Source organism: Saccopteryx bilineata, chromosome 6 (genome assembly GCF_036850765.1).
Source record: "Saccopteryx bilineata isolate mSacBil1 chromosome 6, mSacBil1_pri_phased_curated, whole genome shotgun sequence".
Taxonomy (NCBI): domain Eukaryota; kingdom Metazoa; phylum Chordata; class Mammalia; order Chiroptera; family Emballonuridae; genus Saccopteryx; species Saccopteryx bilineata.
The window spans coordinates 183,947,664-183,964,328 of record NC_089495.1 but is presented as its reverse complement, the minus strand read 5'-3'; the positions used below and the strand labels follow the sequence as shown (position 1 = coordinate 183,964,328).

The 16,665-nt window shown below is 41.7% G+C and overlaps 1 protein-coding gene, 1 non-coding gene and 1 pseudogene across 2 annotated transcripts in view; all 3 read right to left on the bottom strand.

Moving 5' to 3' along the window:
• The window catches only part of LOC136307679 (large ribosomal subunit protein eL18 pseudogene), a 41,423-nt pseudogene extending 26,247 nt beyond the window's left edge, over window positions 1-15,176 (bottom strand).
• The window catches only part of RNF24 (ring finger protein 24), a 71,579-nt gene extending 56,392 nt beyond the window's left edge, over window positions 1-15,187 (bottom strand). The window contains exon 1 of the mRNA XM_066234300.1: window positions 15,051-15,187. The gene's annotated coding sequence lies outside the window, so the exon portion shown is untranslated. The remainder of the gene's footprint in view (window positions 1-15,050) is intronic.
• TRNAV-AAC (transfer RNA valine (anticodon AAC)) lies at window positions 1,452-1,527 on the bottom strand. Its single transcript has one exon. It is a non-coding gene; the product is annotated as a tRNA-Val (tRNA).
• Window positions 15,188-16,665: the final 1,478 nt, after the last annotated feature.

Below are 16,665 nucleotides of genomic sequence, written 5' to 3'. Positions count from 1 at the left end.
CACACACACTCATACAACCCAGTCTATGAAGAATGAATAAATTAAACATTTAGGGGCTAAGCCAAATTAAATCCAAAAATCCCATCTTTAAATCTTAATCTAGTATTCTTTCCTCTCCACTGCTTGATTCCAGTCTATAAAAGGCTTTCATATATCTTCACCTCTAACTTTCAGAGCAATTGCTATACACATCTCACTTGAACAAAAAAACACCATGATTCACATTTCGCTATACTACTCAGAATTTTATTGTAACATTCATTAAAACAAAATATAAACTCAATTCCTTTTATTCTGATTCAAACTCATTATCTTTTATCAAAAATACAACAGTATTAAATTATTTAGAAGTCTCTCATACAAAATGTATTTCAGAATAACCACAAACAGCCTTAGTTGGTGAAGTAAAGGTCATTTTTAGAGAACTCCTGCTAATAAATGTGGAAGAAATATCAAAATAAGAAAATCACCATTTTGCCATTTTGGAGAAAACAAAGGACACTGACACAATCATCCACGGGGTCTGTTAGGATCACAAGAAGTGGAGTAGTCAGATATAGCAGGTCTCCTAAACATTCTTGCTAAAAACTTAACATTTGATTTTAATCAAGCCTCTAGAATTAACTTCCACTTGTAGGAAGCACAGGGAGCAGAGAACAAACGGATACCATGATGAAACAAACAGACAAATCCCAAATGTGAGAAGTTCCACAGGACTACTGACCCGGTATCCTGTAACTAGTTCATGACACACAAAAAAGTTGAGAAGAGAGAGGGAGGGAGGAGAAATTGCCCTAAATCAAAATAGACATGATGCCTGACCAGGCAATGGCACAATAGATAGAGCGTTGGCATGGGATGCAGAGGACCGAGGTTTGAAACCCCGAGGTTGCCCGCTTGAGCATGGGATCATCCGGCTTGAGCGTGGGCTCACCAGTTTGAGTTCAGGGTCGCTGGCTTGAGTGTGGGATCATAGACAAGACCCCATGGTCACTGGATTGAGCATAGGATCACAGACATGACCCCATGGTCGCTAGCTTGAGTGCAAAGTCACTGGCTTAAGCAAGGAGTCACACCCTCTCCTGGAGGCCCCAGTCAAGGCATGTACTGTATGAGAAAGCAATAATTTTTTTTTTTTTTTTTCTTATTTGAAGCTGGAAACGGGGAGAGACAGTCAGACAGACTCCCGCATGCGCCCGACCGGGATCCACCCGGCACGCCCACCAGGGGGCGAAGCTCTGCCCACCAGGGGGCGATGCTCTGCCCCTGTGGGGCGTCGCTCTGCCGCGACCAGAGCCACTCCAGCGCCTGGGGCAGAGGCCAAGGAGCCATCCCCAGCGCCCAGGCCATCTTTGCTCCAATGGAGCCTTGGCTGCGGGAGGGGAAGAGAGAGACAGAGAGGAAGGAGGGGGGGGGCGGGGGTGGAGAAGCAAATGGGCACTTCTCCTATGTGCCCTGGCCGGGAATCGAACCCGGGTCCCCCACACGTTAGGCCGACGCTCTACCACTGAGCCAACCAGCCAGGGCTGAGAAAGCAATAATTGAACAACTAAGACACTGCAAGGAAGAATTGATGCTTCTCATCTTTCTCCCTCCCTGTCTGTCCCTCTGTCTCATTCTCTCTCACTAAAAAAAAAAAAAAAAAAAAAAAAGACACAAGAGACAAAATGACCAATTGTGATCTGTGGACTTGAAACTCACTATGAACAAATCATCTCTAAAAAGATATTCTTGAGACAATGGGCAAGTCTAAATAGGGTCTAGTTAGTAGATGATGCCAAAAAGTAATTGCTTATTTAGGTGTGAAAATGGCATTTTGGTTCTTTTCTTTTTTTTAATTTTTTAAAAATTTTATTTATTAATTTTAGAAAGGAGAGAGAGAGAGAGAGAAGAGAGAAAAAGAGAGAGAGAGAAGAGGGGAGGAGCAGGAACCATCAACTCCATATGTGCCTTGACCAGGCAAGCCCAGGGTTTTGAACCGGCAACCTCAGCATTTCCAGGTCGACGCTTTATCCACTGCACCACCACAGGTCAGGCCGCATTTTGGTTCTATAATACAACATTCTTATTTTTAGAGATGTCTATAGAAGTATGCCAGGGTATACATATAGAAATGCCTAGGTTTTGCTTTAAGTTATCTCAACAAAGGAGAAAGAAAAGTAAATTAATTGGAAAAATATGGCAAAATCTTGATAATAGTTGTATCTAAGTGATGAGTTAATGGGGGTGTGTTGTACTATATCTCTACTTTTCAGTATATTTACAATTTTTATAATTAAAATTAAAATTTTATAATTTTATAATTAAAAACAATTAGCAGAGAAACCTGCAGTACAAGTAAATCAATTATTAATCTCAGGTAGAAAACAAATAGATCAATAAAAAAAATTAACATGGCAGTTGATTATTTAGAAATTGAGCGAGTTATATGGAAAACATCAATTTTCTCTGAATGTTTGTGTTACCCCCGCCCCAAATTCATATATTGAAATGTAAATCCCGATATGATGATAGCTGGAGGTGATTAGGTCATGACAGTGGAGCCTTCGTGAATGGAATTAGTGCTCTATTAAAGAGACCCAGACAGCTCCCTGTCCCTTCCACATGAGGGCCCAGCAAAAAGTACTGTCTACACACCAGGAAGTGGGCCCTTACCAGACACAAAATCTGCCAGGGCCTTGATCGTGGACCTCCCTGAGAAATTTTTGTTGCTTGCAAGACACCCAGACTACGATATTTTGTTACAGCAGCCTGATCAAACTAAAACAGTCAGACAGCTATATATTGTTTTACTCCTAAAGTGTTTCCATTGAAAACCCACAGTAGAGAACAAGCAGTTTTATAGAATATATTTTAAAACAACAACAACAAGAAACAGACAGGAATGCAGCTGTCTGTTTTCTTCCCTCAGAACTGTGTCATAATTATATAATTCTGGAGTTCTAAATGGATGGTGATAATGAATTGAAAAAGAAAATTCAGACACAGAAAAGTCAAAGCTGCATTTTGAACTGAATGCTGTTTTTCTTTTTGTGTAATCAATTATTTGATCAGTTTTATATGAACCCAGGATCTACTTCACATCCCTCGTGAAAGAATATTTTAACTTTTAATATACAAAATTTATAACATATCCCATAGATAGTGTTGACTGAGGCTCTTCAGAACACAATTTTCAAATTATGTTCCAAGTAGTTTAAAGTAAACCAAACTGGCTGAGGTCGCAGGTTCGAAACCCTGGGCTTGCCTGGTTAAGGCACATATGGGAGTTGATGCTTCCTGCTCCTCTCGCCTTCTCTCTCTCTCCCCCCTCCTAAAGATTAATAAATGAAATCTAAAAAAATAAATAAAGTAAACCAAACAGAAAATCAATAATCTTTAAGAAACATTTTCAAAGCATAAAGCACATTTTATTTCTAATAGAACAGTGGTTCTTAACCTGAAAATCCTTCTATAGAAAAAAAACACAACATATTATTCAAAGGGTTTTATCATATCCTTAAAGGCCCATTAGAAACCCCTGTGCCCTGGCCGGTGGTTCAGTGGATAGAGCGTTGGCCTGTTGTATGGACATCCTGGGTTTGATTCCTGATCAGGGTACACAGGAGAAGCAACCATCTATTTTTTTCCCTCACCCTTTCCCCCTTCTCTCCCTCTTCCCCTCCTATAGCCAGTGGCTCAACTGGTTTCAGCATGGCCCTGGGCACTGAGGATAGCTTAGCTGGTTCGAGCACATCAGCCTTGGGGTGCTAAAAATAGCTCAGTACTTGGGCATTGGCCCCAAATGGGGTTGCCAGGTGGATCCCGGTTGGAACACATGTGGGAGTCTGCCTCACTATCTCCCTTCCCCTCACCTAAAAAGAAAAAAAGAGGAAAAAAAAAGAAACCCTTGTAATACAGTGTTCTCATGGATAAGCAACTCTAAACAAAGTACAAATTAATCAACTAACACTAAAGGTCTCCCATGAATTGGCTTGGACTATCATCCTCATTCTCTATTATTTCTCTAAGTACCATACTTTAGTCAAATAAAGATGGTTCCCTATCTTTGTCACTATCTGCATACTCCATTACACCAACCATCTGATAAAAGTCTATTCTTCATGATCTGTCACAAGCAATACAGCCTCCATGATGCCTTCTTTGATTACCTAACCTTCCTCTGAATTTCAGTCATCGGTTCTTCTATACTTCTAATAGCTTTCTCCACTTTGTATTGTGGTCTATTGAATACTTGTCTAATCTGGGATTCTGTATGGTACAGCAGTTAAAATGAAAATCATCACCAAGGAAGTTCTTACCACCTGTAGTGGGCTGAACAGTGGCCCCAGCAAAAGATACGTTTATGTCTTAATCCTAGGAACCTACGAATGTGATCTTATTTGGAAAAAGGGTTTTTGCAGATGTAATTAAGGATCTGGAAACGAAATTATTTTGGGTTATACAGGTGGATCCTAAACCCAATGACAGTGTCTTTATTAGAGAGAGAAAGAGGAGAGGGCCATGTGAATACAGAGAGACTAGAGTTAGGTAGCCACAAGTCAAGAACATGTAGAGTCACCAAAAGCTGGAAGAATCAAGGAAGGATTCTCTTCTGGTCTTTGGAGGGAGTGTATGTAGCAGCCCTGCTGACACTTTGATTTCACACTTCTGGCCTCCAGAACTGTGAGAGAATAAATTTCTGTTGTTTTAAGCCATCAATTTTGTGGTAATTTGTTATGGCAACCTTAGGAAACTATACAGCTCCTTTGTCCCATTCTAGATCTAACAAGTAATTGTTATTTACTGCAGTAGTTTTGCAGTGATTAATTACTTTAATAGCATCAGAATACAGATACTCCCCTACTGTCTCATTATTCTCCGTCTATTTTCTGCAGAGGTTTCTGAACTTCCTTTATTAATGGTCTTCCAAAAGTGCCAGTGCAGGATAGTATATAAATAGTAAAGAGACTTATTCTTATCAAAGTTGACAACATCAGCTGTGCTATATGGTAGGTTGAAGGATGAAGGTTTGGGCCCTGGCTGGATAACTCAGCTGGTTAGAGCATTGTCCTGAAGCACAGAGGTTGCTGGCTTGACCCTATCAGGGCACATACAGGAACAGATGAATGTTTCTGTCTCTTGCTTGCTCTCCTCTTTCCTCTCTCTCTAAAATCAATAAATAAATTAAAAAAGAAAAAGAAAAAAGAAAAAAAAAAGGAACGAAGGCTTGAATTCTAAACCTGATCTCTGACCTTATGAAACTGAACAGGTTACTTCTTTGACCTTCTGTTTTATCATCCATAAACAACCCCCTTGTGGGTTGCTGCTGAAAGGAGTAAATAAGCAATGCATGTACAGCTACTGGCACAGAAGGTTTTTGGTATAGGTTAGCTAAGGTGAAAAATGATTTTCTGGTTATAGTATTGCTCCTGGCTATCGATATACTGATTCATGATTTAAAAAAAAAATTTTTACTTATTGAGTTTAGTAAGAGAGGAAGGGGGGGAGAGACAGAGACAGGAATATCATCTGTTCCTGTATGTGCCCTGACAGGGGATCGAACCTACAACCTTTGTGCTTCAGCATGATGCTCTAACTGACCAGGCTATCTGGCCAGGGCTGGTTTATGATTTTTTAAAGTTATCTTTCTTACTACCACAAAAATTCCTTCATGCTTGTTGTTTTCAGGGACAATAAGTTAAAGCAAAATCTTTTATTTAATTACAGCCAAGCATGAGATGTCCAACATATTTCTGAAAAGCTTTTGCAATTTCTTTTGCACTAAAGGGAAAAAATGAAAACCTACATCTTTGACTTCCCTTCCCACCCATTTCCTATAAACTACATTAGCTCATACTTTGGTGTCTCATTATCTGCCAAACTTTTTCTTTCAGTTCAAGATGAAGAGCCTATTTGGATATGATACCTAGATTCTACTTTGGGTTTACAGCACTGTATTTTTCACACTCAGAGTTGGGTAAGAACAAAAAGAAGATATAGGTAGTTCATATTTTTTCAGTTTGCTTAGATGAACTTAATAAACATAAGTATTGCAGCACCACTCAATCTCCAAATTAAAAAAATTTAAAGGTAACATAAAGCATACTGATAGACTGCTGTGAAGTTAGTAATCTTGGGAATCCAACACGCACTGTCACCAGATGAAGTGAATACTCACTCCTGCAGTGCCACACTTGCACTTTGTTCTCAGTTGAATTATTATGACATCAAGCTTGCTAAAGTAAGAACTGTATCTGATACAAACATCTGTTTAGTTAGGAAAACATAAATAACAGACAAAATGAGACACAGATTTCAAGACAACATACATAATTAAACTCCTTCAGAAGAAGCCTATGGTTATATAGGAGCAAGCTTTATGACAGATGAAAATTATTACTAATCCAAATGACCTAAATTTAGAAGAAAACAAAAAGAACAGGCAAGCCTCAGTTTAATAAAAGTCAAGAAATGAAAACAGGAAATTTGAAAGCAGATCAACTGAAAGTTATTTAAAATATGAAAACATTCACTATAGATACTTCAGCTATAAACAACTCTAATACAGCAGAAAAACTCAAGTTGCATTACACTTTTCCAAAGCAAGATCACTTGCAATCACTTGTGAGGTTCACTTGCAATGCTAAAAAGCATCTTTCTGCCTGACTAGGAAGTGGCACAGTGGAGAGAGTGTTGGACTCGGATGCGGAGAACCCAGGTTCAAAACCCTGAGGTTGCTGGCTTGAGCGCAAGGTCACTTGTTCTGCTGTAGCCCCTGGTCAAGGCAATTATGAGAAAGCAATCAATGAACAACTAAGGTGTCACACGAAGAATTGATGCTTCTCATCTCTCTCCCTCCCTGTCTGTCTAGCCCTATCTGTCCCTCTCTCTGACTCTGTCTCGGCCAAAAAATTAAAAATAAAAAAAAAAGAAGGTGAAAAGTGGCTTCCTTTCCTTGCCACTCAGGCTCCAATTTCCTAAAGCATCATGGAGGTACACACCATCTTTCTGGTATCAGACTATCCTTAGGCAGACGGAGGGCCCAGGCTGGCTTTCCCAGGAATGGCCAACCAAAATAAGGCCACTGGCCAGCAACTCGTGGGCCAGCTGGCAGGGAACAAAGCGTCTGGTTCCTACCTCCAGAGCAGACAAGGCTCAGCCAGCTGGCTTTCAATGGACTGCACTAGTTGGAGTGCTCACAATTCCTTTCAAACAATCTGGCATTCTTTTTGAACCCTAAATTTACCCAACACTACACTGATGTTATAAATGCTCAGATAATTGGAGGAGTTACCACTGTCTACCTAGATAAGAAAAGAAAGAGGCAGAGGTAATTGGTAAGTTAACTGCTTCAAGAAAAAATTCCTAAAATTAAAAACTGCTCTAAGCTTTAGCTTGTGTATATATTACCAGCCTTAAAATCTAAACTACTCCGATTATTAGCGAATTCTCAATATAAAAATCAAGACAGATAATATGGGAATAGGCTAAAGCAGACAATTTAACATGCAGAAAAGTTGTAAGACTCTCGTAAGGCTGGCAGGACATGATTCTCCCTATGCTGAACTTTTATAGAGCTTGTCTTTACCCCTCACGTGGCCTACAGAGTGGACTTTGTATTGCTACACATATTTATCTTCCCAGCTAGCTACAAGTGAAAACAACAGTGCCTATCACTACTTAAAATCTGTAGCTGATGTACTAGATGTTTTAAAAGTTCCATTTCCAGAAATAAGAAAACTTAATGTGGAATAACATGAAGAAGGAACCTCTCTCCTAGGGAAGCCAAATAAAAAACAGGATCTGACATAACTGGTGGTGGCACAGTGGATAGAGTGTTGACCTGAAATGCTGAGGTCACAGGTTCGAAACCCTGAGGTCACTGGCTTGAGTGTTGGGGTTGCCAGCTTGAGTGTTGAATCATGGACATGATCCCAAGGTCACAGGCTTGAGCAAGAGGTCCATGGCTCAGCTTCCTCTGGTCAAGGAAGGCACATATGAGAAGCAACCAATGAACAACAAAAGTGCCGCAGGTACGAGCTGATGCTTCTCTTCCCTTCCTGTCTCTCAACAACAAAACAAAACAAAACAAAACAAAACAGAAAAACAACAAAAAGAAGAACAGGACTTGGCTTGAAATATTTTAGCAAATGATCAAAATGATTAATCAAATGACCAAACTGCTGGGAATATAGGATGCTCATGTGTCAACTGTAGATCATTTTACCAGTCTATACGTGGCATAATCTGGGAAACAGAAAGGGTAAGGAATCAGGAAAAAAACATAAAACTAAAAACAGCTGAGTCACATTTATAGCCAACATAGTCTAGGAGCTATAAGTACTCTGGACAAAAATATTACAGTGACTAAGTTAGATCAAATATTAGAAATTAGAGAAGGCTAGGCTATACAAATAACTATAATTATTTTTCATTACATTTACCTGATGCCAAGTACTGGGTTTAATATTTTACATGTTATTTCATTTGACCCACATAACAAACATATGATGTGGGTACTACTCTTATTTCCATCTTGCAGATGAGGAAACAGAGAAGTTGGGAAACCTGCCAAGGTCACATAGCAAAATGTGAAGAGTCAGAATTCAATTTCAAGCAGTCTGACTCCAGAACCCAGGTGCAAGACTGCCAATATTAAATTATATTTATGAAAGAATGAAATGTAATGTAATGTAGGGAAAAATTCAATCATTAATATAGTCTTCATAATTTTTCAACTCCTAAGTATAGGAAAAAGTGATGAATAATTTTAAAAAATGAATAAAAATTGATTTTGTTAGAAAAATTTAAAAAGCAAAAGCTATTCGTTCTAGCAGTTTAAAAATATTAGTTGTGCCTTTTTGCCAATATAATTGAGTAGGAGCTTGTGCCAGTTGCTGCCCTAAGGGACATAGTGGTAAACAGGACAGATGAAGCCCTTGCCTTCCTGGAGCTGACCTTCCAGTGGTAAGAGACAAAAATATCAGTCAACACAGATTTTCAGAGTGCTATGTACTTCACAGGAGGGTAGGGAGGAAATGTAAACTTCTCTTTTGAGACATATAACCATGAAGGTAAACTGAAGGGGATGGATGGGAGGTCAGGAAAAAGTTGTTTGTTGTAATTATTTCTTCTGTTTTCAAAGATGGGCAATATCAGAGCATATGTGTATAGTGACACGGACGGCGCCCTGGAGAGTTGCTGATGCAAGGGCGAGGGCACAGATGCAGGAGTCAAGTCTTTGAGGGGTATGAGGAGGAACAGGGTGGGAGGGAACTGAGTCTCTGACAGGAAGAAAGACAGAAAACATGGGTCCTAAGGAAGGTAAATTTCTAAATTTAGTGAGGGCAAGATGAGGGGAGGGGTACCTTTTTGATAACTTCTAAACCCTCAATGAATTATGAGGCCTGTTTATCAGTATGGAGAGGGGTAGGCTGCTCATAAATTTAAAGAGTGGGAAGGAATAATTAAATAGTTATAGGCAAAAAGATTTTCTGAATCTTGTACAATAGCTTTTCCCTGGGCAGTGCTAAGAGCCCACTTCAAATTTTTAATCATGATTCTGAAGTTCTCTAGTAATATTCAGCTACTCATGTGCACTCATGAAAAAGTTAGATGAGGGATAAGGCAACTGTAAATAGAATACAATTCATGGGTAAAAAAATATTTTTAAAAATATGTATCTATGAGATAAACACAAAGTCACTGACAATGTCCAATCAAGCCATGGTCTACATAGCTCCATTTGTCCCCATCTTCTCATCACAGAAATTCTTGCAAATAATATATTTGTCCTATTTAGTAATGACATATTTGATTGTGAAGCTTAAACAGTGTTTCTTTTTTCATCATGAATGGTTCTGTTACTTCCTACAGTGGATTTTTAAAAATGTACCTGGTAGCCTTCATGTAGATTCTAAAGGTAATTGCATTTCACTGCTTGAAGAAATTTTCTGTGATGCTAACATTTCTAGTGCTGATTCCATTTAAAAGTAAAATATTTATATATCCCCCCCCCAGGTGCATGCTCTTGATCATTCAGCTATGCTCCTGAATCATGATTTTGCTCTTAGACACACATTCTGGGGAGCATTCATGTCTGCACAAGTTCAAGGAGAGGGAACAAAGACCCCAGTCTTGATGGAGGCATTTCAACACCATCAAGAACAGCATATTGGGTGAGATGGGATGTGTGCATGCGCAGATGCATGTGTGGACATATATACTGGGAAAATATTATCTGCCCCATGAGCAAAAAGAAAAAGATATTTCAAGGAACATTATGAAATGTCAGGAACATCAGGGATAAAGAGAAGATCCTAAAATCTTCCAGAGTGGGAGGAAAAAGGAAATGGGCATTCAGATGGCATTGGACTTCTCAAGGGCAACACTGAAAGCAAATGCAACAATGCTTTCAAAAGAGGGACATTAATTTTCTATTTAGAAGTCAATAACCAGTTAACCCACTATTCAAGCGTGAGGGTAAAATGACATTTCCAGCCATTCAACTTCTGAATTTAGGAAGGAATTACATAGTTTGTGCCCTTTCTCAGGAAACTACTAAAGAATGAAGGAGTCCTGGCCAGATAGATAGCTTGGCTGGTTAGAGCAGGGGTTGGGAAACTTTTTGGCTGATAGAGCCATGAACGCCACATATTTTAAAATGTAATTCCATGAGAGCCATACAATGACCCGTGTACGTTATGCATTATCCAACAAAAATTTGGTGTTGTCCCAACACCAGCTGTAATTGGCTCCAGCCACCTGCAACCATGACCATGAGCGGTAGGAAATGAATGGATTGTAATACATGAGAATGTTTTATATTTTTAACGTTATTTTTTTAATTAAAGATTTGTCTGTGAGCCAGATGCAGCCATCAAAAGAGCCACATCTGGCTCGTGAGCCATAGGTTCCTGACCCCTGGGTTAGAGCATCATCTCGATATGCAAATACTGTGGGTTTGATCCCAGGTCAGGGCACATACAGAGATAGATCAATGTCTCTGTCTCTCCTCTCTCTCTAAAGAGAGGAGAGGAGAGGGAAGGGGAGGGGAAGGGGAGGGGAAGGAGAGGGGAGGGGGTGGGGGAGGGGAGGGGAGGGGGTGGGGGAGGGGAGGGGAGGGGGAGGGAAAGAAAGGAAAAGAAAAAAATAGAAACAAAAAAAGAGAAAAGAATAAAATGAGGAAGGCAGCCTGATCTGTGTTGGTGCAGTGGATAAAGCATTGACCTGGAATGCTGAGGTCTCAGGTTCAAAACCCTGAGTTTGCCTGCTCAAGGCAAATATGGGAGTTGATGCTTCCTGCTCCCCACCCTTCTCTCTCTCTCCTCTCTAAAATGAATAAAATTTTTTTAAAAAAAGGAGTGAGGGAGATACAGGATCTGGGAAATAAAGAATCTAACACAGAAAGAAGACAAAGGTAATTTCTAAGATGGTAACAAAGAGAAGTCCTAGACAGCTAGAATAAAGAAATGAAACAGATTATCTGAAAACATTAAAAGATTAGTTCTGTCATAGAATTTGAGAATGAATTAGTGACTGGCACGAAGAAAACTAAGCAAATGAAAAACAAACAAAAGAGGTGATTATTTAATTCAGGAAAAACAAAAGTTGTACAAGAAAGAAAATGTAATACTAGTACCCAACTTGGCTCATCTGTGAATAACAGGTACATTGTCACAGTCATAGAAATACTGAAAACTGACTTAACTGGGAAATGTAAAGTATAGCTATGAGTGGGAGGGTGGGAGGGTGGCAGGATGGCAGTGTGGGAAACTAAGTCCTCAACTTCCAAAATACTAGAAGTCCATAATAATATCCAAATATCTAAAGATGAAAAATCAAGAAACAGCAGTTTAAACATTAAAAATGAAATAAAGAGAAATATCAGTAAAAACTGCTGAGAGTTGGAAGTCATTAAACCATATGAAATTGCTGATTTTTGACTACTCTCAATCTAAAAAAATGACAATTTCATATAGTTTAAGCTAATATATAATAATGTTACTTTGTTACTGATTTTAGAATAAACTGTCATTTGAAATAGCAAACAATTATTGATAGAAAATGCTCAAAAGAAAATATTTTACTTTCTATTACCAGACATTGTTGGGGGGAGAGGTATTCCAGTTTTATGGTAACTGTTACCATACCTGCTATTCCCATCACTAACATAAAATATTAATATTTCTAATGAATATAAAAAATATATTTACTACTAAAACATTTACCATAATTTAATCTATTTTGACGATATAGAAATTATTTTAGAATTTTTTATTTAATCATCATAGTACAGGAAATGCTGAACTATGGGTTGGTCAAGATTTTGGTTAACAGAATGTTGAACAAGACCAGGATGTTTTTAGGTTCCTTTACTGATTCAAACAATAGCTAAGTCATGCTTGCAAAATTAAAGTTCCACAATATTGTGGTACTATGAAAGCCTATTTCAGCGATAATTCCGGTTATAGTACTTTGTTTATTTAAGACTTCCCCTTATTTTTTTTTAAAAGGGTATTCCTAAAAAAATAATAATAATCGTATAGGGGCAGTTCATAAAATTATTGGGGTTGCTTCAATATTAGTGACATTAGTTAATAAAGTCCTTGTTTTTAAGTTAACTTATTTTGAATTAAATTCATTGATATTAAAATTTTATTTAAATTCTATATCATAACCCAAAACTTCTCCAAATTGAAAAGTCAACTTTTACCAATTTGAACTTTTTTTTTCTTTCTTTCTTTTTTTTTTTTTTGTATTTTTTTCTGAAGCTGGAAACTGGGAGAAACAGTCAAACAGACTCCCGCATGCGCCCGACCGGGATCCACCCAGCACGTCCACCAGGGGCGAAGCTCTGCCCACCAGGGGGCGATGCTCTGCCCCTCCGGGGCGTCGCTCTGCCATGACCAGAGCCACTCTAGTGCCTGGGGCAGAGGCCAAGGAGCCATCCCCAGCGCCCGGCCATCCCCGCTCCAAAGGAGCCCTGGCTGCAGGAGGGGAAGAGAGAGACAGAGAGGAAGGAGGGGTGGGGGGTGGAGAAGCAAATGGGCGCTTCTCCTATGTGCCCTGGCTGGGAATCGAACCCGGGTCCCCCCGCACGCCAGTCCGACGCTCTACCCCTGAGCAAACCGGCCAGCGCCCCAATTTGAACTTTTACCAAAAAAAAATTTGATCAGCTAACATGAGGTAAGAATTTTACTAGGAATAATGGATCCCAATACAATCAATAGAAAATTTCCCCTTCAAATTGAAAGCAAATGTTTTTAATAGAGGGAATATACACAAACAATTTTGTGGAAGACAGCTAAGTTTAGATTTTATTTTTCACTGAAAACTACCAAGAATTAAAACACACATGATTTAAAAAGTCTTAAAACTGAAGCAATTCAATTATTCATATCATCCAATAAGCTTTCCTAATATTTTTACCACCACTATTTTGAACCAAAAGATTATAATTAAAATATATTTTGGAGGCGTGTGTCTTATAACCAACTTTAGCTAATTTTCCATCACTTAGAAAAATTATAAAGGTAAAACTGAACTATAAATTATAAAAAAACCTAATAATGCAATCCATTATCTTCTAAAGTTTATAAAATCGGGTTTAAAAAGAAGAAAAGGTCCAAAGAAAATAGCAAGGAATAGCTGGTGCTATTACAATGGCTTCTTTTTAATTGGTCTACCTCAATCTTGTAACTCTAGGTCTTGCTAACTTTAGGAAGATGACAAAGTCAGGCAGTCAGTTTTACTGACCAAGTGAAAGTCTGTGGGAATCTGCAGAATTTCCTTCTTTCTCTGGGGATGAGGACAATGATAAAAGGTGTTCTGTTTCTCAGTAGTCCTGTGAGAGGAGCCATTGAGCTGGGCTGCACAACCAGACAACAGAACACAGGAAAATTCAGATCAAAGCAAGGGCACATGCCAGGGTAATATGCAATAAAACCCTGTGCCAAAGCATTAAGAAAAAAAAGCAAGGAGGTGGACAGAACCTGCTGGACCACCTTCTTATTAACACAGGTGCAGGAAGAAACAAAATCTGCCTGTACCAAGGAGCTCAGAAAACAGTGTCCTAGATAACTGGAATATTTCTCTAGACGTGGATATGAGTATAGGGATGTAGTATAAATGAACTAAACCCAGAAAGCAGTCCTATATGTACTGGAGTATTCCCAGGTACATACATACGAGTACCTTCCCCCCAAAGCAAAGTGGTCTAGTTACACAGATGCATGAGAATATAGACAGTTTCAATGAACGAAACCGACTGGTTTAAAAGTAAGAAACAAACAAAAAATACTGTTTGAAAGAATATCGAAGACAGAACTGGGTGAAGGTCTGATGAAGTAATGTCTTTTTTCCTCAGACCCCTTTTAATGATCTCTGATTGATCTCACAGGACGGACGGTCGGACACACACACACCATTAGGTCTCTTGAAACAAAGGAGGGTCCTTAATTCTCCGGCCTTCGGAAGCACAGGCGCCCCCCACCCACAGACTGGAGGCCACCACCTGACTTTAATTAATGAGTAAGCCGAGACAAGAGATCGCACCCTGGACCACAATCATACACAGTGACAAACGGGCACGAGGGAAACGCCACAAAGAAAGGGGAGGAGCGGAAGGGGACCAGGAAAACACTGCCACGCCGCGCCCCCCAAAGCGCGTTCCAACTGCCAACGCGGAGGCAGCGGTCCCCGCCACCCGGTCCTCGGCTTTCCGCACATCGCCGCCGCGTCCCACGCCCGGGGCCCGACGCCCGGCACCGGCCAGTGGGGCGCGCGGGGCGTCGCGAACCTCCCCTCCGTGACCGCCTGGTGACAGCCCGCGTAGCCCTTTGTGCTGGGCTCCCCCTCCGGCCCGGAGCGGACCCTCCTCCGCGTCCCTCCCGGCCTGGGGCCGTCATCCCACTCCTCCCCGCCCCCCGCCGGAGCGCCCGGAGTGGGTGGGAGGCTGGCGCGGGCCGCGGTCTCCTCAGCATCCCGAACCCGGACCCGCCCTGTCCCCTAAGCCCCAGCCAGGGAGCGACGAGCCTCGGCGCCCCGGTCCCCGCTCATTCACTCACTCGGGTGCGCCGGCGGCGGCGGCGGAGGAGGGCGTGCAGGACCGTCAGCTCCCGGCGGCGGCGGGCTGCGGGCGGTGAGCGTCCGTCGGAACCTTGTGCGGCTGAGGTGGCGGCGGCAGAGTGCGCGCAGCGGCCGGGGCGAGGGGAGGGCCCGGCCGGGGAGGGGCGGGCGCCGCGCCTCTCATTCATGCAGCAGGGCGGGGTGAGGGACCCGGATGCCCTGGCATCCCCCGCCCCCCTCGCCGAGGACGCTGTGGCTTCAGGGTCTGCAGTGCGCAGGCGCTCTGCTCCCTGGCTGGGCCTGGTCCCACCTCGTCCGCTGGAGAAGTTCCACCGGAGCAGTGTGGCGTTTAGACCCTCTCGCTAAATCTTTATTTTTTTAATTATTTATTTACCTATTCATTTTACAGGAGAGAGAGAGAGAGAGAGAGAGAGAGAGAGAAGGGGGGGAGGAGCAGGAAGCATCAACTCCCATATGTGCCCTGACCGGGCAAGCCCAGGGTTTTGAACCGGCGACCTCAGTGTTCCAGGTCGATGCTTGATCTACTGCGCCACCACAGGTTAAGCTCGCTCAATCTTTAGCACGTTTGCATGTCCTATAAGCACTTTTAAAAGTGAAACCTTGGAACGCCATCTCCTTCCTAGCATCCAGTCTGCCAGACCCCAGAGGCACAGGAGTGCCCCTTAGTTTGATGCCGATACCGTGCAAACCCCCTCTTCCTCTGTCTGTTTCTCCTGCAGCAGGTCCTCTCAGCTGAGTGCTGGCACCTCACTGATGAATTAGAATCTCCCCGGATAGTGGAGAGCAGCGTGCAGGAAAGTGTGCATTCCTTCGTTTATTTGTATTGACTTAGTCCACTCCACCCCCGGCTTCCATTCTACAGAGCAGGCATGAAACTGACCTTGGTTTGGGGCTGGGGCTCAGCGCTTCTGTAATTCCAAAGCCTAGGGTCTTTCTAATGCAGCTCCAAGGATTTGAGGAAGTCTCTCTGGCAGACAGTACATTCTGCGGAGACACCCTCCTGTTTCCAGACCCTTGGCTCTGCCAGTCCTGGCCTGAAGGAATCTTTGGTGATGCTGGGAATCTGCTTCAGGCATCACAGCCATCCCCTCTGAAGCCCTGGGCTGAGTGTGTGGACACCTGCGGCTTGGGGCTTATAGAAGTGATTTCCCCCTTTCCCTTAGTCCCCATGTCCCCCTCTGAGGTTCTCTTTCCTTCTCCTACCTTCCCGGAAACAGCTCAGAGGCTTAATGTTGGGAAGCAAAAGTCATCATGGAAAGTGCCTACAGGCAAGTTCCTTCTGCTTTGGCAAAACATAAACCTCCAAATCAAGGGGGAAGTAAAGACAAACATCAGTGAACATCTCAAGAAGTTACCCAATCATCCTAGCTCCCAGAGTTAGAGATGGATGAAGACATGTGCTAGGCATAGTATGGCAAAAGAGAGAATGTGGGAGACCCATTCTTCCTCTAAGGTTGCCTGTCAACACGTATCTCTCCTGCCACTCAAGTTAAGAACCTCAAGATCCTTTTCTCTCCCTTCAACTCCTAGTTCTCATTTGGACCCAGAGGGCCTTCTCAACTCTGATTGGCTGATACCTCTCACTCTATCTAA